This window comes from Sminthopsis crassicaudata, chromosome 1 (genome assembly GCF_048593235.1).
Source record: "Sminthopsis crassicaudata isolate SCR6 chromosome 1, ASM4859323v1, whole genome shotgun sequence".
NCBI lineage: Eukaryota > Metazoa > Chordata > Mammalia > Dasyuromorphia > Dasyuridae > Sminthopsis > Sminthopsis crassicaudata.
Window position 1 is genome coordinate 161608554 of NC_133617.1, and position 25875 is coordinate 161634428.

At 35.1% G+C, this 25875-nt stretch overlaps 1 protein-coding gene across 7 annotated transcripts in view; it reads left to right on the forward strand.

Annotated features, from left to right (window-relative positions):
- Window positions 1-7765: 7765 nt before the first annotated feature.
- Window positions 7766-25875, forward strand: part of EXOC2 (exocyst complex component 2) — a 219817-nt gene continuing 201707 nt past the window's right edge. For 3 of the 7 annotated variants that reach the window (XM_074270394.1, XM_074270421.1, XM_074270446.1), the window contains exon 1: window positions 7766-7881. The gene's annotated coding sequence lies outside the window, so the exon portion shown is untranslated. The remainder of the gene's footprint in view (window positions 7882-25875) is intronic. The other 4 variants (XM_074270410.1, XM_074270438.1, XM_074270401.1 and 1 more) reach the window with 3 other exon arrangements.

Below are 25875 nucleotides of genomic sequence, written 5' to 3' on the forward strand. Positions count from 1 at the left end.
TCAAAAGGGAGGAAAAGTGAGAAAAAACAAGCAAACATCAACAAAAAAGGTAAAAATACTATCCTTAGATCCACATTCATTCTCCATAGCTTTCTTTCTAAATGTAAATGGTTCTTTTTATCATGTGTGTTGGAATTGCCTTGAAACACCTCATTGATGAAAAGAGCCAAGTCTCTCAGGGTTGATCATCACATAATCTTGTTGCTATGTACAATCCTCTTTTCTTTTCACTTCACTTAGCATCAGATGTTCGTGTAAGTCTTCCCAGACTCTTCTGAAATCAACCTGCTCCTCATTTCTTATGGAACAATAATATTCTATTTCATTCTTATTTTATTCAGCCATTCCCTAACTTCTGGTCACCCACTCAATTTCCAGTTCCTTGTCACTACAAAAAAGACTGCTACCAACACTTTTGCACATGTGGGTCCTTTTCCCCTCTTTTATGATCTCTTTGCAATACAAACCCAATAGAGGCACTGCTGGATCAAAGTGTATGCACAGCTTCAGAGCCCTTTGGGCAGAGTTCCAAATAGCTCTCTAGAATATTTGGATCATTTCACAACTCCACCAACAATGCTTTAGTGTCCCAGTTTTTCCACATCCCCCTCCAACATTATCATTCTCTTTTTCTGTAATTCACTTCTTTCTTTCTTTCTTTTTTTTTTTTTTTTCTGAGGCAATTGGGATTAAGTGACTTGCCCAGGGTCACACAGCTAGGAAATATTAAGTATTTGAGGTCAAATTAGAACTCAGGTCCTCCTGACTTCAGGGCTGGTCTTCTATCCACTGCTCCACCTAGCTTCCCCAACTCACTTCTTTCTTAAGCTCTGTTTATTTGTTTATAAATTTAGGATAATAGTATCTCTCAGATAAAGTTGTTGTGAGGATCAAATGATGTTATATTTCTAAAGTGCTTTGTAAATCTTAAAGTACTATACAAATACTACCAAGTATTCATTATTATTTTCAATTTTAGGATAAATACCCTTGTATTGTTTTAGTAGCAAGAAAAACATAATTTATAGGGTCTTTGTTATTAGAAACTTTGATGGGATTCCAAGGGGAAAGGTACATTAATACTTTACATTTGTGTGGATACTTTACATATGCCATTGCATTTAATCTTTCTAACTACCCTTTCCTCTCCCACTCCCATTCTACAAATATGGAAACTAAGACTCAGAGACATTAAATGATTTTCCCATGATCACATCATTAGTAAATAACTGGTATAATTCAACTGAAGTTATTCCTAACTACAAGTCCAGATCTCTTTTCACTATAAGACAAGTCTAAAATTTTGGATGAGAGGAACATTCTATAAGTTGGAATAAGACACAATTGGAGTTACTACCTTGCTTTTTCCATCTAGAACTGTAGGGGCTGGGGGAACTGCAGTCCCTTTTTGGTTGGGACAGATGATTACAACAGGCTCTAATAAAGCAAATATTAGGTCGTGGTTCCTCAGTCAGAGGCAGCTAGGTGATATAGTGAATTAAATGGCTAGGAGGAATCAGGAAGACCTGAGTTCAAATGTTCAAATGATTACTAGTTGATTGATCCTGAGCAAGTTATTTAACCTGCCTTGGTTTTCATATCTGTAAAATGGGGATATCAGGGATAGCTAGGAAGCACAACTGATATCAGCTCTGAAGTCAGGAGGACTTGAGTTAAAATCTGTCCTCGGACATTAACACTTCCTAGCTGTGTGACCTGGGCAAGTCACTTAACCCCAATTGCCTCAGTCAAAAAAAAAAAAAAAAAAGAAATGGAGGTGGGGATAATCAGAGTACTTATTTCCCAGTACTGTTCTGAGAATAAAATAAAATATTGTGAACAGTTCATCACAATGCCGGGCACATAATGAATGCTTTTTGATTGATAGATTAAAAGCAGTCTGGACTGTCTCAAGTAGGCATTGAGGAATCCCTAAAGATTTTTGAGTGAAAGAGCAACATTAATAGACTCTATCAAAAAAAATTAGTCTGTTAGCAATGTAAAGGATAAAATGGAAAAAATCTTGGGAGTTTTGGAAGAAAACAAAGAATCAGTGAAAAATATAGAAAAGGATTTGGCAAAGTAGGAGAAAGATCTATAAAAAATTAGAGAAAGTGAAGGAGGAGGGAGTGCCATCAGTGCCAAGTCTGTAGGGATAAAAAAAATCAAGTGGTTATAGGGTGATTAGTCTTGAATTTTCAGGGGGTCATTTTGATAGCATTGCATGTAATAATCAATGAGTCTGAATAACTATTTATTAACCATACAATGATAGGCAATGTGCTAAGCTCTGGGGATACAGAGAAAGCATTTAACATGATTTCTGTCCTCATGAAAACTTACATTCTAATGGGTGAACCAACATGGAAATAAATGTACATAGAAGAAATATTGAGTACAAATGGAAGGTCATCTCACAAGGAAGACCTAGAGGTTAAAAGACTGAGGAAGAAGATAGGATTTGAGCTTAATTTTGAAGGAAGCAAGGGAAACTAGAAACTGGAGTTGAGGTTGGAAAGAGCCTAATGTATAGGGAATACAGTAAAAAGATAGGGGAGGGGATGTGAAGTATTCTGTGTGAGAATACAGTGTTGCTGAAAGGTAGAGTGTACAGAGTGAGGTAAAAGCATGTGAAGATTGGAAGGCCAAGAAAGGGCTAAATTTTGAAGAACTTTAATCAAGTTTGAAGTAATATTGCAAGGACTTAAGGAGAGAGTAAGGGCTAGCATAGGAATGAGATGAAAACATAAAGTGTAGACAAATTTCTTCCTAAATTTAGTGGGAAAGAAATTATTCATTGGAAACTAAATAAAAGGATCAAGGCATAAATATATATATATATATATATATATATATATATATATATATATATATATATATATATATATATTTTTTTTTTAAAGAGACGATCTAGTTTGTTATTTTCTCTTTTTAAGTGAATATTTTTTTCATTTCTACTCTTCACTTGTGTTATTTTGTTTTTGACACTCTACTAAATAAATATCTTTGTATGGTTCTATACTATTCTTATTTTTTTTCTCTTCCTTATTATTTCTAACCAATAGTAAGAATTTTCCAAAGATTTAAGTATCCATTTGAAATGTTTTACACATAAATTTAGAAAATATTAAAAAATTACACTGATAATTTATCATTTGCATGCTGTAAATGATAGAACATTGAAAATCAAATATATGTGATTTATTTTTGTTTAAAAGTTTAGAAATAAGGATTTTGGAGCAATTAACAGGAATCAAAAGATATTTTCTCCTCTATGGCAAACTGATTCTGGCAAATTAGAATCACAGACTTTAGAGATAAAAGATTTTATAGATCATCAAGTCTGATACCCTTATTTTACAGGGTGAAAAAGACTAAGGTATAGAATTCAAAGTAACTTCCTAGGTAGTAATTAGTAGAACCAGCATTTTAACTCTATTCTCAGACTACAAATCTAGTATTCTTTCCATGACTCTATGCCAGTTTAGTATTAAAGCCATCCAACCAATAAATGGTTTATAATTGGCTCACTAGTTAGCACTGCAGAGTGTATACTGAAGTGTTTATTGAAGTTTTACTAAGTGAAATTGTCCTAAGATTTCACAACCTTCTAATAAGAATAAAAATGTAAACTCTGACTGTGAGGACTTTTATTAGTAAGGCTGAAGAGCTGTTTTTATCTACACAGAAAGGGGAGAATGGAAAAGGGCAACAGATAATGAGAATGGCATGCTAGAAAGGAATGTAAGAATATGAAGATTTTCTGCATTTTTGTTTCAAGCAAATTATGTTAATTTGCTGCTGCCCTCTTTTAAACCACATCAGCACAGAAGTAGATAACTTTATAAATAAGATGCAGAGGGATTGATGATTTAAAGGAAGTAGAGGAATCAAGGGAAAGTAGTGTATTTCTGATATAATTTTTAAGTGTTTTTTTTTGTGTCATTGCATCTAGATTAACAAGCTATAATATTAATTTTCAAAATTGGGACCAGGAAAAACAGCTGTAAGGATTAGAAGTCTTTCCATGGCAGAGAACCCCAACCTGGAGCAGGTAAAGTACCCTGTCAGTGATACCTAAGGAAAACTTTCCAATTTTAGTGAGATTGCACCACTACTAGAGTAGTACTGTCTTACTTTTGGTAGATCTGTGACCCTTATTTCCTGGTGTTTTCATTGCTTGATTAAATCAGTGGCTCTTGGGGAATTTAGTCATTTTAGTAGTATTGGAGTGAATCTTCTGGTTTTATATAAGGGAGAAAAAAAGAGGTCCATATTAAATCCTGCCCAGAGTCCCCTATCATTTGCTGAACTGAGTATTGCTCCTATCAGTGGACAGTTCATTGTCTGGGGCCTGAAAATGATCACTGCAATGGTACTAAATATAATTCTTCTCCCACACACATACTTTTTTTGCATTTTAATGAAAAAAGGATTTTTTTCTCTCTTTTGCTCCTTCATTTAAAGCAAAACAAAGTCTATATAACAAATATGAATAAATGTATTACAACAAAACAAATTTCATTATTGACCATCGTCAAAAATATGTCTCATGCTGAATCCTGAATCCATTGCCTTTCTGTCAGGAGATAAGTAGAATAATTCATCATTTACTCTTCTGGGAACATAAACTATGTTGATCAAAGTTCTTAAGTCTTTCAAAGTCATAATGTAATGCCAGAGAAAATGAGGCAAGACAGAGATGAGAGTTTTTAATATTTTGAGAGGAAAAGATTGTGCTGGGGACATGATGCCACCAAAGCTGATGTCTCAAAGCATCCAGCAGGGAATGTGAAGTTCCCATGAATATATACATACATGGCTCCAAGCTACTGAGGCAGGGACAGAGTGAGAGCACTGAGAGTAGGAAGGGACTATCAATCTTGTTCTGACCGGGTGGGGGAAGGCACCAGACATTCTGATAAGTAGGGAAGGTCTGGGGTCCTGATGTCTAAGAAGATGTTTCTCTTATCTGGATTAAACATTTACAGTTTATAATCTTAGTGTAGCCAGCCTTAAATTATATCAGTTCTAATGATCAGGAGGGAAGGGTGGTGTTGCAACCAGGGTGATTGAGGCAGAAAAATCAGGAACTGAGGCAGAACAATTTAAGGGAAACTGAGGCTGGAAAATAAAAGGGAACTGTGGCACAACAATTTTTTCTATGAAAAAAAAAAAAGTTCGTGCACTACCTACAGACTAATTTAAGATCACAGGATTTAAAGCTGGAAAAGAAATGAGAAATTATCTAATTGTGAACAAGAATATAGAATATCAGTGTTGGTATAGATCTCAAAGGCCATCTGGTCCAACTTTATAGAAACAAGGATCACCTTCTACACTGTACTGGAGAAGCAATTACTCAGTCTGTGTTGAAAAATCTCCAGTCATAAGGCTCCCATTTCCCTTTAGGACAACTCATGACTCTTTTGGATGGGTGTGGTTGTTAGTCTTATTGATGTACAGAATTTAATCTTTCTAGTTCATAGTTCTAAATTTTGCCCTTTGAGGTCAAATAGAAAAAAATCTTGTTTCCTCATTAACAGCAATTTGGATAATTTAACAGCATTATATCTTTACTAAGACTCCTATTCTCCAAATTTTTTTCAACCAGTCCTTAAATGGCATTATCTTAAGGCTCTTCACCATACTGTTCTTCCCTGTGTGGAATGCTCTCCAATTGTCATGGACATAAATCAATAATAAGCTATAAAATAAAAAGAAACAATGCAGAAACTGATGAGGTGAATGAATGAATGTGATTCCTTTGCTTAGGAGATCAGGTTTGGAAGGGAAAGAATTTGCTAACCCCAGAGACAGTGACAAAAATAGGTTTTATTTTTCACTAAGAGGCTTTCTCTTAGTGGACATATTTTTCTCAATGGAGAGAAATCTGCAAAGAATAATTTCCAGAAGACCTATTTTATTGATAAGTCTAGGGGAAGTTTGATAATTCTCAATTGAATGTGAAGTCTTTCCTGACACTGTGACTTCCCAAAAGATCAATAGGAGTTTGATTTGCCCTTGAATAGTTTTTCTTCTCTCACTTTGAAAGGATGTGAAGCAGCCAGAAACAATCTGAGCAGATCAAAGGGGGGTCATGGTTTTTGTGACTGTACATAATTTTACAGAGTTCACTCATGTCAAAACAACTAGGAAAACACTGGGGTAATCAACAGGCCTTTGCCTTCCAATAGGCACGTTTTCTCTATAAGTTTCTGGTTTTATGGCATGTACTAGGCAAAATAGTAACAGTTCTGTACTCGAAGCCATAATGTTTTAAATTCAAATCCTGGTTTTAACACTTAACTCTGACTTTAAGTCATATCCCCTAAATTAGTAGAAAGAATGATAGTCATAAGGCATGTGTTCAAATTATAACCGTACTGCCATTGTAACCTTAACTGAATCTAGCTTCCACCAGCTACCAAAGTGATGCTCCCAAAAATTAGGTCTGTTCATGTTATCTCAGCACAATCTCTCCCTTTAAAATAAATTATTAAAAACTCTCTAAACTCTATCTTGCCTCAGATTCTCCGGCATTACATAAGAAACTGCTTACAAATGAAGAAACTTTAAATCATAAACATAAGATTGGGAATCCTAACACTCTTGACTTCAAACTGGGTGTTATTTCTATTTTGTAAGTCTTCTTCAGCTTGGGGAGATCATAAAGAGAGCTGGACAGGACCTCAGGGGCCATTTTTTCAGAAAGTAGAGTCCCGAAATGTATGCGCAAGATCATGTAAGTAATAAGCATCAGAGGCAAGATTTGAATCCAAGTCCTCATACTCCAGAGTCATGTTCTTGTCATGTTACCACACTCTTTCACAAATAACCCATTGGGAACCTGAAGGTATGGACGAGATAAACACGGTCTTGTGTGTGTGATGGATTCCTCTGGCAGGCTGTTGAAATCTGTAAACCCCATATCCACAATATTGTTTTTAAAAAGTGAAGGAAATGATAAAAATCGGTAGTGAAAATGATTATTTTCCCATTCAAGTTCAGGGTCCTTAGACATCAAGCTAAGAATCCCTGAAATAGATGATTGTTAACATGCTTTCCAGTCAGGGATGCTCTCAGCCCCCTGATATATTTCAGTGTAAACATTTACACTCCGGAAACCTACAAATCGGATCTCGCCAGTCCATCGAGGACGTTTATGCGGCCCTCCGGGTTATGGCAAATGTGCTGAAGGGCGGAGACAGAGTGTGAGTTTTTGTGTTTACTACAGTCCAGCCCTCCACAGTCTGAGGGACAGTGAACTGGCCCCCTATTTAAAAAGTATGAGGACCATTGAGAGATTTAAAATGTCAATAATCCAGATTAAACCTTTAAGTCCCGCATACAAGACATCCTTTCTTTCTCCCCTGTCCCAGGACAGCCAATAGTTGAACATTTATCAGCACTGCTCTCCCTTCCACCTTTAAATCTTGACTCCACGTTCCAGGCCGGTTTCCTAGGCAGTAAAATAAGAGGGGTGAGAGAAGAGTCCCCTACAGCTCCGGACCCTGCCTCCCTACGTCCGCTCTCTCTTTCTCCCCTTTTAACACCGCGACCGTGCAAACCCACTCCCACAACCGGGTTAGTTCGCTATCCGGAGTTCCAAGAAGCGAATTCGTTATCTCGGAGATGACTCCAGGCTCCAAGACCTAACTAGATGGCTCAGATCATCAAGACAGAGCATAAACTGGCTGCGGACGACGGAGGATGCGCAGTTGGGAGCCTTCCCCGCCTCACAGAAAAGACAGACCGATCGAGCACTCGATGGTCGACTACAGGGTGGATCGATGTGCTCTAGCCTCGCTATGGGCGGAAGTGAAAAGTTTCGCGGAAGCTCCTGTGTTGGCGACAGCAGCTGTGGCGGCGGCGGCGAAGGTACCCACTGGGCCGGGGCCGGGGTGGGGATCGGGACCAGTTCTGGGCTTGCGCGGCTTAGGGGGCCATCGAGGGCATTTGTAAGATTGTGGGAGATCCCAGCCGGTGGCCGATCTGTCCCCAGGCCTGAGGAAGTACTGGCTGTGACGAACGGAAAGAAAAAAAGGGTCCGAGGCTTGCGCAGCGTTTCTCTGCTAGACTGGGAGGAGACTGGCCGGTTTTCTCTCCGGAAGCAGCGGCGGGAAGATTTCTGGATACTGACCCCAAAGTCCTGGATTCAAATTTTGATTGGCACTCCCCTATAATCTCAGACTTGCCACTTCTGAAGAGAGTTGGACCCTTGAAGTCTCTTCTCAAGTTAAGTTTGTGATCTCTCTCCTCCCACTGGGGGGCGGGGGAGATCAGTTACCCCTCCCCCCCAGCACCCTCTAGACTGGCTTCCTTTTTACCTAAGCTGCCGGGGACTTAGGCGCAGGGATGGGAGCGGGGAGGAAGGTGCCGTGGCCACACCCCCTGCTCTTGTCAGTTCCTCCATCTCTCGCCCCGCGTGAAGTTGTCATCGCCTTTCCGTAAAAGCTGATTGATTTCTCTCACTGAACCTGGGAAGTGATTGGCTCCTGCATAGACTCAATCTTTTTGAGAAATAACTTCAGGAGGGAAAAAAAAGAGCTTGAATCAAATTTTGTTCGCTTTGATTGGCATCTAATAAAAAAAGCAAATCCTTTAGTTTCACCATCTAACTCCTTGGAGACAGAAGATTCTTAACTTGTTCTACCTCCTCAGATCTTGCAGATTTATTCTTTAAATGGCCAACAAGTAATTTACATATTTTTTTCAGAAATAAGCCTGATATTTAGCATTATGAAAAAAAATCTTTTAGCATTTGAGTAAATTTGGAAAGATTTAATTTTTTTACTTTTAAAAATTTTTTTCTCTGATGATGAGCACTTTAACACTATACCTTCCACTATACTGAAAGTTCCATACTGCTCATTGTAGGCCTTAAGATCAAACTATGCAAAGAAGCATATTGATTTATCGTTAATTTACATGGAAGAGATAGATAGTACAAGAATTATTAATCCAAGTTTTAAGATGAAGACATTGAGCCTCAGAGACTTGTTCCATAGTAATATAGCTTGTAAATGATGGATCTGAGAGGAAGTTGGGTTTTGTGTTTTTTGCAACTGCACCAGAAATTAGAGGGATGGATTTGTGATAAGTGACCTTCTATGGAAAAAGAATTGAGAACTAGAAGCTTTCTAGCTCTCAGAGATAGTTATAAGTGAATCCAAAAGGCAGGGCTTACTTTGTTTGGTCAGGAGTTTCAAGTGTGAATAAATAGATTTTTAATCATGTGAATGAAAAGAAGCAGAAGAGACTCAGCCACTACCAAATCCTAAGCATTTCTGAAATAGAATTTTAATATTAAGGATTTTCTTTCCTAAATGAAATTCATTCTGAACTATTCTTCTTGAAGTTGATTTTGCTTTGCAAATTGCTTTTGAATACATGAAATGGGTTTAATATGCAGGAAGCAATGGAGAATATAATTGATATTCAGGAGATTGAGCTGATTAGGCATATAGTTGTCAAGTAAAAGTAATCATTGAAGTAGATTTCAATATAGGTATTAAGTTAAATTGTTTCATTTAGTAGAAGTGTGCTGCCCTTGAGGGAAATGTTCCTTTTACTTCAGAATCTTGGAGAGAAGACACAGATAAAATCCAACTAGAGTATCCAGAATTGATTTTATAAATAAAAACATTAGTTGATATGTTAAGATCAAGGGAGGCTTTTGAGAGGGAGTAGGACATATAGTTAGATGGAGTAAATGTAATATTGCATTAGTTAACACTAGGGTAATGGTTGGAAATACTCAACTCCTTCACACCAAATCCCTCTTTCTTCCATTTGTCTTTCTTTTATTCTTCTATTTCGTGCCCTTTCCCTCACCTATTCTTTGTCTCATATCTTTTCCTTCTCAATTTTTATGAATTGCTCAAAAATATTGTTTTAAGTCTTTTCTTGATCGCTTCCCGTTCTCCCTAGACTACCTTCTAATGTGTATATATTTTACATATGTGTACATATATGTATATTGTCTCCCCCATTAAAGTGGTGCATATCTTCCCCTTTCTTTGAATTTCCAAAACTTAGCATAGTGCAAGGCACATAGTATATGCCTAATCCTAGCTTTTGATTGGTTTTATAGACTTTAAAATTTACAAAGTACTTATTTCATTGCTACCAGGCGAAATAGCTGTTTACTGAAGGTGGTTGCAGATAAGGAAGGGTGGCAGTGGTGATGGATAGGAAATAACTCTGAAAGAAGATTTCCTATTTATATAATTGGATAATATTCCAAATTCCTCAATGGTGGTACTACCTGTAAATTAAGTGAATTAAAAAAAATCAGAGAATCCCATGACCTAGACTCCATCTGTATCTTAAAGAATGAAGAGTATTTGTATAATTGGATGGGTAGAAAATGAGGACTTTGCAGGTTCAAGGAACATGAGCAAAGGCCTGGAAAAAGGAATAAACATGAACCTTTGGGGAGGTATTTGGATATACCCTTCAAGGTTGGTTAGGCAGAATAGAATAAGAATATGGCAAAAGTCAGCCACAGGAATTTGGATTTGATTTGATAGACTGAAGAATTCTTATAGAATGGAACTACTCTGAGTGTATTAAACCTTCTAGGCATTGTTTAATATTTGTCACTATTAAAAGAAGTTATTCATTCTGGATTTCTTACTGATTTCCGGGTTTCTATAGTTGAGATCCATCTTTAAATGTATTTTATTTTTGAGCTCAGTATTCATTATCTTCTACTGTCTGATGTTTCTTTATATTGATAGGTGGCTGAATTTCATACATTCACAATGTATTAAATTAGATAAATTTCTAGGAATTCTGTTATTCTTGAAAATTGCACTGGTCATAAATCTTGACATTTAGTGATAACTCTAAGTGGCTGAGGTATTATTTTGTTAAGAGTAATATTCTCCAGAGCTCGGTAATTTTATTCACACCCTATAAGGTGGATAGAGATGTACTACCATCTGAACTTAAACATATCCCAAATGAGTCTTTTTCTTCTTCAAAATCTTCTCTTCTTTTTAATTTTTTAATATTTGTTATCATTGTTCTTCCAGGGATCTATACTTAAAACTTCAGAGACTACCAAATTGCTTGAAATGCTGAAACGTAATGATCAGTTTCCTGAGGTATAAAAGAATCAGTGATCATCTTTCACTCGATGGTTATTGACATTCTTATCTTTTAGATTTCTACCTGAAAAACCCAGAATAAATGTCAGAGTTTCAGAACTGGATGGGACCACACTAATCCTTTAAAACATACCAGAATAGGAATCCCCTTCATAATATCCTTAAGCAATCATTTAGTTTTCATGTGAAAATATTCATAGCATACTATCTTCTGAGATAGCCTGTTCCACCTTTAAATAGCAATACTTGTTAAGTTTTTACAGGTGTATTTTTTTCATAGAGATACATGTGGTCATGGGTTTTATTGCTAGCTTTCTTCTTGCATATAATTTAATATGAATTACTAGTCTTCTGTTATTTTTAGTGCAGTAGCAATAATGATCTTTTTTCCAAGAGCACTTTAAAGTATTTTGAGAACTTTGTAACATCTTCCTGACTCAGTGATTTCTGTTTCCCATGTTGGCTACCTCTTTTATATCATGAGAAAATGATCTCATTTTAAACAAGGAATTCTCTGAATTCAGCCCTCAACCCAATCCTTGCCAGAAGAACCAGGCTCTCAGCCCTCAACCCAATCCTTGCCAGAAGAACCAGGCTCTCACACTTGGTTAATTTTTTTTTTTTTAATTTTATAATTATAATTTTTTTTGACAGTATATATGCATGAGTAATTTTTTTTTTTATAACATTATCCCTTGTATTCATTTTTCCAGATTTTCCCCTTCCTCCCTCTACTCCCTCCCCTAGATGACAGGCAATCCCATATATTTTACATGTGTTACAGTATAACCTAGATACAATATATGTGTGTAAATCCAATTTTCTTGTTGCATGTTAAGTATTGGATTCCGAAGGTATAAGTAACCTGGATAGATAGACAGTAGTGCTAATATTTTACATTCAATTCCCAGTGTTCCTTCTCTTGGTGTAGTTGTTTCTGTCTATCATTGATCAACTGGAAGTGAGTTGGATCTTCTTTATGTTGAAGATATCCACTTCTATCAGAATACATCTTTATACAGTATTGTTGAAGTGTATAGTGATCTTCTGGTTCTGCTCATTTCACTCAGCATCAGTTCATGCAAGTCTCTCCAAACCTTTCTGAATTCATCCTGCTGGTCAGTTCTTACAGAGCAATAATATTCCATAACCTTCATATACCATAATTTACCCAACCATTCTCCAATTGATGGACATCCATTCATCTTCCAGTTTCCAGCCACTACGAAAAGAGCTGCCACAAACATTTTGGCACATACAGGTCCCTTTCCCTTCTTTAGCATTTCTTTGGGATAATAAGCCTAGTAGTAGCACTGTTGGATCAAAGGGTATGCACAGTTTGATAACTTTTGGGGCATAATTCCAGATTGCTCTCCATAATGCTGGATTCTTTTTGTTTAATCCTCTTTATATTTCTGTGTGCTACAGCCCACCAAGAGTACTTAATGATTGTTTCTGTAGAATCTATAAAAAGGAATTGTTTCTCCTACCTACCTTTAACTTCACAGAACCATCCAGCACGGTGTGCCATTGGAAGGTGTTGTACTCTATGAGCAAAGAAGAATTGAATTAGCCCAAATGAAATGTGAGATGCCCAAAATTAGAGAAGTTTCTCCAAATGTTCATAGGGATTTTTTGTGCTTGACCTGTAGCAGAGCACTCTGAGCTCATATTGGTCTGATGAGCCACAGTTGGATACACCATAACTCATTTCTAACATAGTGATGACATTTTGGTCCTCCTTGAGAATAAAGGATAACAACCAACCAGTTACTTTTTTTTTTTTTTTTTAAATTATAGCTTTTTATTTACAAGATATATATTCATGGGTAATTTTTTTTTTTAGCATTGACAATTGCAAAACTTTTTGTTCCAACTTTTCCCTTCCTTCCCCCCATCCCTTCCTCCAGATGGCAGGTTGACTCATATATGTTAAATCTGTTAGAGTATAAGTTAAATACAATACACATATACATGTCCATATAGTTATTTTGCTGTACAAAAAGAATCGAACTTTGAAATAGTGTACAATTAGCATGTGAAGGAAATTAAAAATGCAGGCAGCCAAAAATAGAGGGATTGGGAATTCTATGTAGTGGTTCATAATCATCTCCCAGAGTTCTTTTGCTGGGTGTAGCTGGTTCAATTCATTATTGCTCTATTGGAACTGATTTGGTTCATCTCATTGATGAAGAGGGCCACGTCCATCAGAATTGATCATCATATAGTATTGTTGTTGAAGTATATAATGATCTCCTGGTCCTGCTCATTTCACTCAACATCAGTTCATGCAAGTCTCTTCAGGCCTTTCTGAAATCATCCTGCTGGTCATTTCTTACAGAACAATAATATTTCATAATACTCATATGCCACAATTTATTCAGCCATTCTCCAACTGATGGGCATCCACTCAGTTTTCAGTTTCTAGCCACTACAAAGAGGGCTGCCACAAACATTCTTGCACATATAGGTCTCTTGCCCTTCTTTAAAATCTCTTTGGGATACAAACCCAGTAGTAACACTGCTGGATAAAAGGGTATGTACAGTTTGATAACTGTTTGAGCACAGTTCCAAATCATAATCCAGAATAGCTCCAATCAACTACTTTTAATTCCATCTCTCTTTCCCCTAAGCCAATGCTCAAGCATTGTGGGATCCAGCAAACATTTATTAAGCACCTTTTTTTGTAAGGTACTTCATTGGATGCTGGAAATTCAAAGCCAGAATGAACTTTGGACATCTATCTTCAACATCTATCTTCAACCTTCAACCAGATGATAATGCCCTTCCTGTCTCTTGCCCCAGTTACAAAAATTCCTAATTATAGCTCTCTTGTTTCTCCTTCCATATCATTGTGATTATTCTTTTATTCTCTCAGCATGTCTTCTTCCTATTGAGAACTAAAACATAGAGAAAAATCTATTGAGGATTTATAACAAATTAAAAAAAAAAAACCAATCTTTTTTTTTTTTTTTTTTTTTTTTGAGAGAACCATGAAGTGGTCAGTTTTGAAAATTTAATAATTAGAAACATAAAAGGGGGAGGGAGAGAACAATGGAAAGAGAAAAAGAGCAGAAGAAAGCTGGGTTATTTAAGTGAGGTGGGCAAAATAAGAAAGGAGAGAAGAAGAGGTCCTGAAATAAAGTAAACCAAAATCTCTGGTCCACATAGATCACAGAGATCAGAATCTCTTGTCATCTACCTGCACCACCTCTCTTATTCCTTGAATTAATCTTGTTCTTTTTCCTTTCTCTCTTTTACTTAACATTTATTAGAAAACTGTGACTTTGAGGAAGTCATTTAACATTTCTTGGCCTTAGTTTCCTCACTTATAAAAAGAGTTTCCTTAAATTGATCCCTCCCTCCCTCCCTCCCTCCCTCCCTCCCTCCCTCCCTTCCTCCCTCCCTCCCTCCCTCCCTTCCTTCCTTCCTTCCTTCCTTCCTTCCTTCCTTCCTTCCTTCCTTCCTTCCTTCCTTCCTTCCTCCCTCCCTCCCTCCCTCCCTCCCTCCCTTCCTTCCTTCCTTTCCTCCCTTCCTTCCTTACTTTCCTCCCTTCCTCCCTTCCTTTTTTTTTTTTTTTTTTTTGGCTGAGGCCGTTGGGTTTAAGTGACTTGCCCAGGGTCACAGAGCTGGGAAGTGTTAAGTGTCTAAAGACAGATTTGAACTCTGGTCCTCATGATTTCAGGGCTGGTGCTCTATCCACTGCTCCACCTAGTTGCCCCTCCCATCTAGTTTCTACTGTATTATTTGATTTTAATACTTAAATGTGGAAGGTCAAAAATCCTTACCAAGTTCTTAAGTTATAAATTTGCACCAGTGCTTGACTGCCTTGGCCCTATTTATTCTATGCTTGTGATGCCTTAAGTCCTTTTCCCCACTCTATCTTATTTTAGTAAAAACACTTTCCAAAAAATTATTTATATCAAAGATCAGATGTCCCAGATGTCCTATTGTTATGAATATTCTCCATTCTCCCCCTTACAGTATTGATGGTATAAACTAGGATAGGGGTAACTCCTTGGCACCCTGATTATTTGAAAATGACTTTATGAGAAATTACTCTTCTCACAAAGCTGATTTATCCATGGGAGTTCAGTTTGATTATGAATTGTCCCAAGAATGTAACACTGTTTTAGGAAGTATCTCAGGATTCTTCTTATAGTCCACAATGTTTCTGGAGAAATTGAATCTGCCCCTGAATAGCCTAGGTCTATTCTCTTTCTTTGTCTTTGGTTATTGAGGTAGACCTTTAGTCTGCTCCAGTCTAATTTTACTCCCTGGAAACTTTATGTGGTGCTTTAGTCCAGGCCCTTTTGAACTTTTTCCACTTGAGATAATTTTTTGCCCGAGAAATTTTTACATAACCCCAGGTATATAAGTATTTAAAATAGGCATACAAATCAGACATTTACTGATCATAAATCAGAATTTCACAATTCCAAAACTGGGGGTTGAAAACCCACAGTTTAAGAAGCTTTGCTGGAGTCCAAGGATTATTCCAAATAGGATTGCATCCTTCACTCTTTGCGGTTTTTCTTGTGATTTGGGGTAGGATAAGAAGAGGATTTGTTGACCTGCCACACCAAAAAACACTGTGGTGGCACGGGAATATAAGCAACCCATGGAAGGTTCTACTTTAGACAGGTTAGGAGTGGTGCTTGTGTTTTTCTGTTTTTATTTAGTGGTGTCAAACTCTTCATGATCCCATTTGGGTTTTGTTTTTGGTGGTGGTGTTTTTTTATTTTTATTTTTTGCAAAGATACTGAAATGGTTTGCAATTTACAGATGGGAAACTGAGGTAGACAGGGTTTAAGTAACTTGATCAGGGTCACACAGCTAGTAATTAAGTATCTGAGGCCAGATTTGAATTCAGGAAAATGAATCTTCAAGGACTTCAGGCCCAGAACTATATCCACCATGCTACCCAGGTAGTGTAAAAAGAACTTTGGATTCAAGAGCATGGACTTTGGTTCTTATAAGTTGAGTTTTGGGGGATTCAAGAACAATATGTAATGCCCTTATTCACTTTCATCAGTTCTCTTCCAAGCTTTTTCACATAATAAATCTCCTCAGTAGTGTCATCCTTGGCCTTTATCTAGAAATCTTTGGTATAGTAGTTACCTTGGATAGGATAAAACTAGCTCAGGGAATGTTGTATGGTGGTAATAAATAAGTCTTGTGACAATTCTATTTTCAAGCTCTATTTTTTCTAATAATTAACTTTTTATACTTAAAAAAATGAATATTTTTAATTAATACTTTAAATGTGAATACTTATACAAGTTATTTGTAGATAAAGTCTGGATGAAATAATTACCTTTTTTTGGTGGTTATTCTACCAGTAGGTATTTTGGAATTAAAAAAAATTCTACATTTTAATTTTTGGTTTAAATATTGAACTGCGTTTTAAAAGTAATTATAGTTTGCTTTGTTCCTTAAAAAGATGCAGAATTTACAGAAAAGATGACCAATAATGATAATTGTTCATTTTACTACATTATACATGGTTATATTTTAAGCATTTTAATTATTTCTTTTAATAAAATTGTTTTTATAATAGTAAAACTTTCTTTTGACATATGATAGATAGAAGGTTAATTGATGTTAAATAGATGGTTTGCTAATCCTTCACCAGCTACTAAATTGGTATAAGGAGAGTGCAAGTCATTACTACCAAAGGCCATGACCGGTATGTTTTCTCAGTGAGTTTTATGGATTTTCCCTCCTTTCCTTTTCTCTAAGTCACACAGTATCCTAGGCAGCTGTAGATAGGATACTCTTCTCACATACTCCCACACCCCCTACCCTTTTTGTGCCTCCTCAGAGTGACAGCTTCTAGATGTTGCGTGCGAGAGAGTTCAGATGGTCCTGTGTGGTCTGAGTGTGTGGTCTCTGACTTAGCCGAGAGGCTGCTAACAGGGTGGATGAGAGAGCAACACTGTTTACTTTAATTTATTTCGGATGCCGGAACTATGCCCAGAGTTTCTCCTGAGTCTGATTCCACAGTTAGCAGCTTCAATCCCTTACAGCTGCAGTGTAGTCTGAAATATGTACTCTGCTTCTGTACCAATGCTTTTCTCAGCATCTGCTTCAGGTCCAGCCTGGCAATCCTTTGTGATTTAGAAATGTTAATTGTATTGCTGAGTGCTACAATTTTTTGCTTTTATCTTGTTAAGATATATAGCCTTGATGAAATATCTTTTGAGGTAAAGGTTAACAAAATAATAAAACAAGAATATTGACTGACTTCCATTCCTTATTGATCAGACAAAATAATTAAAAATTTGGATGAAATAAATACATTCAGACAGTCAAACAGCATATATATTAAACATATTCCTAGCTGCTGTGCTAAGCACAAGAGATATAAAGAAAAACCAAAATGTGTCCTGCCCTCAGACACTAATCTAGGTGTTATGTAGGATATATTTTTGAAATTTTAATAAAGTTAACTATTTTAAAGTTTAGACAATTGTTTTCTTGACCTCTCTTCTCTCAGAGAATTGCAATGATTTTGATGTACTCATTTATGATAAAGGTGATTTTATTTGTCATTGTTGATATTGGATTGATTTAACATGCCAATATGATAAGCTAAGACAAATGAAATTTTATTTTCATGTAGCAATATGGATACTTAGATATTATTTTTTTCCAATTCTTCATTATAAGAAGCTTACTAATGTTTTCTTGATTTTTCTTCCTGTAAGATGCAACATTTCTGTTGAAATTGATCCAAATTTTTATCATTTAAACAAACGTATATGTATTCTCAATATTATTTGGAATTTCAGTGTTGTTTTGCTTAATTCACTTCTCTTCTGGTAGGCACACAAGAATGGAATTCATGTATTATTTGGAAATTTAGGGGACTAAAAGTCTCCAGAGGATTTAATAAATATAGGATTTTTTCTTATTCTGTTCCCTGGCTACTTTAAGATTTTGATTTTGATAATGGTTTTCATTTCATTTCATTTCATTTTAGATTCATTTGAATCTAAAAAATTTAGGAATCAATTAATGTCAAGTATTAGTATCTAATTCCAAAAAAGCTTTAAGATTGAGATTCGGTGATTGACTATGTTGCAATAATGTCTAAAAAGATTTTTGAAATTCATTTTTGACTATGGATTATTTTTATCTCTGTTTAGTCAGAAAATAGTGAATCTTGAGTGGGATGCAATGAGGGACAGAATGATTCCTTGTTCAAATTCAGAACAATTTATTTTCATTTTTGTATTATTGTTCTACATTTTCTTGTATCCGACTTTAGTCTGTAACTTTCCCATGAGGGTTGATTCACAATTTTATGTGATTTAAGATATGTTTTGTGTTTATTTGTTTCATAGGCTATTTATGTGAAACCTTTCCATCTCATAAAAATAATTTATTATGATCTCATTTTCCTGAGAGATGGATAGTTGACACTATTCTCATTCTGATATTTCTTTCTTTGGAGTGAAAACCAACAAAATCACAACAAAGCAGTAGATCCAAATCTGATGCTCCTCATTTATGTATCTGGATGTCAGTCAAACTTTAGGTTGTTTTGCTGTATTAGTCTTTTTCCTGTGACTTTTCTTTTCAAATTGGACAGAAGCTTCCTCTTATGTCTCATTGTAGTGTGGAAGTAGCCATAGATTTTTTAAAGACCATGCCAGGAGAGCACACACTGTGGTATATTCTGTTAAACTCAAAAGATTCAGTCTTGTGCTTGCTACCTTGCTAAGTAAAGAGAGGTTTCTTATCAAAAAGTAGATGAGGAATTCTTTGGCCATGGCAACCGAATCTATCACAAATTTACAAGAGCACAGAATAATAACCAACATAGGGTGCTTTAAGGTTTGCAAAGTACTTTTCATATATTTTCTCATTTGCTCTTCACAATAATCCATGAGAAAGTATTATACTAGAGATATTTTTATTGCCTTTTTACAATTGAAACTGAAGTTTATGTTAAGGGATGTTCATGATCACATTGCTAGTATTAAAGATGATATTTGAGAAAAGAATGATATTCAGATAAATACTGAAATACTGGTTAATTTGAAAGGAAACTAACTATGTGTAATACAAACATTAACAACATTTTCAGAGAATAATAGTTTTAGATTTGTAAGGAGCCATAGATATCATCCTGCTGGTTCACACCCTGTCTCTGTCTCTCTCTCTCTCCCTGCCCCCCATTCCAACAAGTCAAAAAACATATTTAGAGATGCCAGGAGATCACTAGCTTCTGGAGATGGCAAAAGGCAGACCACGGATTTGAACCCTTGTTTTTTGACTTCATCTCCAATGCTCTTTCCACTTTGCTGTACATAAGCTTGTAATAATAATGGGGACTTAAAAATAAGAGCTCATTCATTATATAATGCTCCCTGGTTTGCAGCAGTGTTGTCAAACTCAAATAGTAATAGACTACCTATGGATTGAAAAAACTGCAAATTAATATTATCTCTGTTGTGCATTTATTTTATTAAATATTTTAATCTGGTATTCACTTTTAGAAGGCAGGATGCTCTATGTCATATCTGTTGATCCCTATCATATCCTTGAGAGACAAAGTAATAAAGATTATTAACTCTATTTTAATATGAAGAAACTGAGACTAATTGATGTTTCCTAATTTATCCTAGTCTTCTTACTTCTAGTAAGATTTAGGGAATAGAAATGCAAAAAATAACTCTAAGGTAGAATATATGAGACATTCCCAAAGTTCTAATGCATTATTTAAACTATTTAAAATTCTTTTTAAAGCTTTATGTTTATTTTATCTTTAATAGCTTAAAATGCACAAAGACTTTTGGGATATACTATACAAAGAAAAGAGTAAACTTCTATTTGTGAAAGGAAAGTTAGGCTCAGAAAAGTTTAGATGCTTACTAATAAGTTTTAGAGTTGGATTTGAACTTAGGTCTTTATTCTAAGGCCAACATTCTGCTTTTTTTTTTTTTTTTTTTTTTTTTTTTTACCACTTTGAACTAATACTTAATTAGATATTTTTTTATTACCAGCTTTTGGTGATTAGTTATGAAATATGTTTGGAGTTGTTTAAATGTGACAGCTCTTAACATTTGTCTAAGTTGGAAATTTAAAAAAATGATTAAATATTTGCTAAATTAAATGTAATCTCCATTAAGAAGGGTTTTTATTAGCCTAATTCCTACAAGAATATGGATTGAACAGGGAAATAAGGGTGTTTTGTAGGGTATTTAGTTTACTAAGAGATTTATATAGAGGAACTGCATTCTTCTGATAGCCCTCTCTCTATTTCCTTGGAGAGGTCCATCATCCTGTTTTGAAATGCAGCAATGGCATTTTGGTTAACATGTCTTTTGAGAATCATTCAAAACATTTCTAATGAATATAATAAAAAAATTACAATGCATTTTAGACACTAGCTTACTTATAGACAGCTGTTTACAACCATCTGGCTATTACATGTAGGATTTAAATTTTTTGTTTTTATAAATTAGATTTTGTTTTGTTTTGAAGGAAAAGAAAATTGTGTATGAATTTTGTGAAGTTTCCTAAGAATGATCCTTCTAGTAGCTTTCAGAAAGAAGGAGTACACAATATTAAGAAATTAGAATTTAAGAGATTAGCACTATATGGTAATGGTAACATAATTTCATGCCTTTCGTCTCTTTATAATTGCAAGTAAAAGCCATTTTTGTACTTAGACTTTTTGCCATCTAGGTAGTAACCCCTACACAGGAGGTTGGGTCAGGCCAGGAGCTAATTAAGTATTTATCTCTGTTGGGAACAAAAAAACTACCATTATAGTTAGTACTATTTGGGGGAATATCAATAGATTTGGCAAAAATTGATTGAATAAATTATGGAAATTATAAGTATTACCCACCTTTTAAAATAGTTAGGAATTGACAAGATTGAGACTAAGACTTATATTTTGCTAAAATTGGCAAGGAGACAGGGCAGGTTGGCAGGAGGAGTGTCACAGAACTGAGAATGCCCAGATAAAATATTGTCATGTGGCAAAACCACAAGACATGAGTATTGTCATGCTCAGAGATATAAATGAAATGTATGCTGACTAGTGGCATCTGGCATCATTTTTTGCAACACAATAATCTTCTATTATATCTATATGCCATTTTTTGCCACCACCACTACACAAAAAAAAGATACCATAAATATGTTTATACCTATAGGTCCTTTTCTTTTTTGATCTTCTTAAAGTAGTGGTATTGCTGGATCAAAGGATATGTACAATTTTATATATGCCAAATTGTTTTCCAGAATGGTTGTACTAGTTCATAGCTCTACCAAGAGTGCCTTGGTATATCTATTTTCCCAAATCCTTGCAAATGATTGTCATTCTTCTTTTCTCTTAGCTAGTCTGATGGATATGAAGGGGGTACCTTAGAGTGATTTTAATTTGCATTTCTTTCATCAATTGATTTATAGCATTTCTAAAAATACAAGTATTGTTAGCATTGATTTCTTCTCTCTGTTCATATCCTTTGACCATTTATCAGTTGAGCAATAGCTCTTATTTTTAAAATGTTCAGTTCTCTGAATATTCGGAAGATGAGACTTTTTTCTATCAGAGAAACTCACTGTAAATCCTATTTTCCTCCCCACCTCCCCATCACCCCCCACGAATTACAATCTTTGTGACTTGGGCAAATCTCATCCTAACTGTGCAGGCCTCTTCCTTCCCACCCTTCTGCCAGTTTTCTATTTTTCTTTTAATACTGGCTGCATTAGTTTTGTTTGTGAAAAAAAAACTTTTTAATTTTATATAATCAAAATTATTCCTTTTTCTTTTTGTGAACCCCTGTGTCTCTTGTTGGGTTATGAACTCTTCCTCTGTATATGGATTTTTCTTTCATACATCTGTGATGTACTTATGTTAGCATTCTTTATATCTTTATAAAGATATCTTATATCTTTAGATCACAAAATATTGTGATCTTGGTATAGGATGTGAGATCTTATTCTGTGCCTACTTTCTGCCAGACTTCTAATTTTCCTACCAGTTTTTGTCAAATAGTGACTATTTGCTTTTGGAATTGGAATCTTTAATTTTATCAAATACTAGGTTACTGTATTCAATTGCTTTTATATATTGTGTACCTAGTCAATTCCATTGATCATTCACTCTATTTCTTTTTTTTTTTTTATCTTCTACATTTTTTTAATTATTATATATTTTTTAATAATATTATCCCTTATATTCATTTTTCCAAATTATCCCCCCCCCTACTCCCTCCCCCCGATGACAGGCAATCCCATACATTTTACATGTGTTACAGTATAACCTAGATACAATACATGTGTGTAAATACCATTTTCTTGTTGCACAATAAGCATTAGATTCCGAAGGTACATGTAACCTGGGCAGACAGATATTAGTGCTAACAATTTACATTCACTTCCCATTATTTCATCTCTTGGTGTAGCTACCTCTGTCCATCATTGATCAACTGGCAGTGAGTTGGATCTTCTTTATGTTGAAGATTTCCACTTCCATCAGAATATATCCTCATACAGTGTTGTTGTTGAAGTGTACATGTGTACAGTGATCTTCTGGTTCTGCTCATTTCACTCAGCATCAGTTGATGTAAGTCTCTCCAAGCCTCTCTGTATTCCTCCTGCTGGTCATTTCTTACAGAGCAATAATATTCCATAACCTTCATATACCATAATTTACCCAACCATTCTCCAATTGATGGACATCCATTCATCTTCCAGTTTCTAGCTACAACAAAAAGAGCTGCCACAAACATTTTGGCACATACAGGTCTCTTTCCGCTCTTTAGTATTTGTTTGGGATATAAGCCCAGTAGTAGTACTGCTGGGTCAAAGGGTATGCACAGTTTGATAACTTTTGGGGCATAGTTCCAAATTGCTCTCCAGAATGGCTGGATTCTTTCACAACTCCACCAGCAATGTATTAGTGTCCCAGTTTTCCCACATCCCCTCCAACATTCATCATTATTTGTTCCTGTCATCTTAGCCAATCTGACAGGTGTGTAGTGGTATCTCAGAGTTGTCTTAATTTGCATTTCTCTGATCAGTAGTGATTTGGAACACTCTTTCATATGAGTGGATATAGTTTCAATTTCTTCATCTGAGAATTGTCTGTTCATATCCTTTGACCATTTATCAATTGGAGAATGGTTCGGTTTCTTATAAATTAGGGTCAGTTCTCTATATATTTTGGAAATGAGACCTTTGTCAGAACCTTTGCTTTTAAAAATATTTTCCCAATTTGTTACTTCCCTTCTAATCTTGTTTGCATTAGTATTGTTTGTACAGAAACTTTTTAGTTTGATGTAATCAAAATCTTCTATTTTGTGATCAATAATGATCTCTAGTTCTTTTCTGGTCATAAATTCCTTCCTCTTCCACAAGTCTGAGAGGTAGACTATCCTCTGTTCCTCTAATCTATTTATTATCTCACTCTTTATGCCTAAATCATGGACCCATTTTGATCTTATCTTGGTATATGGTATTAAGTGTGGATCCATATCTAATTTCTGCCATATTAATTTCCAGTTTTCCCAACAGTTTTTTCCAAATAGTGAATTTTTATCCCTACTGTTGGTATCTTTGGGTTTGTCAAAGATTAGATTGCTATAGATGTACCCTTTTTTGTCCTTTGCATCTAATCTGTTCCACTGATATACCGGTCTATTTCTTAGCCAATACCAAATGGTTTTGGTAACTGCTGCTATATAATATAGCTTTAGATCAGGTACACTTAGACCACCTTCCTCTGAGTTTTTTTTCATTAGTTCCCTTACAATTCTCGACCTTTTATTTATTCTTCCATATGAATTTTGTTGTTATTTTTTCTAGGTCACTGAAATAGTGTCTTGGGAGTCTGATTGGTATAGCACTAAATAAATAGATTAGTTTGGGCAGTATTGTCATCTTTATTATATTCGCTCTGCCTATCCAAGAGCACTGAATGTCTTTCCAATTATTTAAATCTGATTTTATTTTTGTGGCAAGTGTTTTGTAATTTTTCTCATATAATTCCTGACTATTCTTTGGTAGATGGATTCCCAAATACTTTATACTCTCAACATTTGTTTGGAATGGAATTTCTCTTTGTATCTCTTGCTGTTGCATTTTGTTAGTTATGTATAAAAATGCTGAGGATTTATGTGGATTTATTTTGTATCCTCCCACTTTGCTGAAATTTTGAATTATTTCTAATAGCTTTTTAGCAGAGTCTTTGGGGTTCTCTAAGTATGCCATCATGTCATCTGCAAAGAGTGATAGTTTGATTTCCTCATTTCCTACTCTAATTCCTTGAATCTCTTTCTCGGCTCTTATTGCCGAGGCTAGTGTTTCTAGTACTATATTGAATAGTAATGGTGATAGTGGGCAGCCTTGTTTCACTCTTGATCTTACTGGGAAAGGTTCCAGTTTATTTCCATTACATATTATGCTTACTGACGGTCTTAAATATATGCTCCTGACTATATTAAGGAATAGTCCATTTACTCCTATACTCTCAAGCATTTTTAGTAGGAATGGATGTTGAATTTTATCAAATGCTTTTTCTGCATCTATTGAGATGATCATATGGTTCTTATTAATTTGATTATTAATATGGTCAATTATACTAATAGTTTTCCTAATATTAAACCAGCCCTGCATTCCTGGTATAAATCCCACTTGGTCATAGTGTATTATCCTGAAGATGATTTTCTGAAGTCTTTTTGCTAATATCTTATTTATGATTTTAGCATTAATATTCATTAAGGAAATTGGTCTATAATTTTCTTTCTCAGTTTTCGATCTACCTGGTTTAGGTATCAGTACCATGTCTGTGTCATAAAAGGAGTTTGGTAGGACTCCTTCATCCCTTATTTTTTCAAATAATTTATATAACATTGGGGCTAATTGTTCTTTAAATGTTTGGTAAAATTCACATGTGAATCCATCTGGTCCTGGGGAATTTTTTCTTGGGGAGTTGATTAATAGCTTGTTCTATTTCTTTTTCTGAAATGGGACTATTTAAGCAGTTTATTTCCTCCTCTGTTAATCTAGGAAGCCTATATTTTTGGAGGAAGTCATCCATTTCACTTAAGTTATCAAATTTATTGGCATAAAGTTGGGCAAAGTAACTCCTTATTATTTCTCTAATTTCCTCTTCATTGGTGGAAAGATCCCCCTTTTCATTTGTAAGACTAACAATTTGATTTTCCTCTTTCTTTTTTCTGATCAGATTTACCAAAGGTTTATCTATTTTATTGGCTTTTTCATAAAACCAACTCTTGGTTTTATTTATTAATTCAATAGTTTTTTTACTTTCAATATTATTGATTTCTCCTTTTAATTTTTGTATTTCAATTTTAATTTTTGGTTGGTGGTTTTTAATTTGGTCTTTTTCTAGCTTTTTAAGTTGCAGGCCCAATTCGTTAATTTTCTCTTTCTCTATTTTCTTCAAATAAGCCTCTAAAGATATAAAATTTCCCCTTATTACTGCTTTAGCTGCATCCCACAGATTTTGGTTTGATGTCTCATCATTGTCATTATCTTGGGTGAAATTATTAATTGTTTCTATAATTTGCTGTTTCACCCAGTCATTCTTTAAGATGAGATTATTCAGTTTCCAATTACTTTTTGGTCTATTTACCCTCAACTTCTTATTGAATGTAGTTTTTATTGCATTGTAATCTGAGAAGAAGGCATTTACTATTTCTGCCTTCCTGCATTTAATTTTGAGATCTTTATGTCCTAATATATGGTCAATTTTTGTATAGGTTCCATG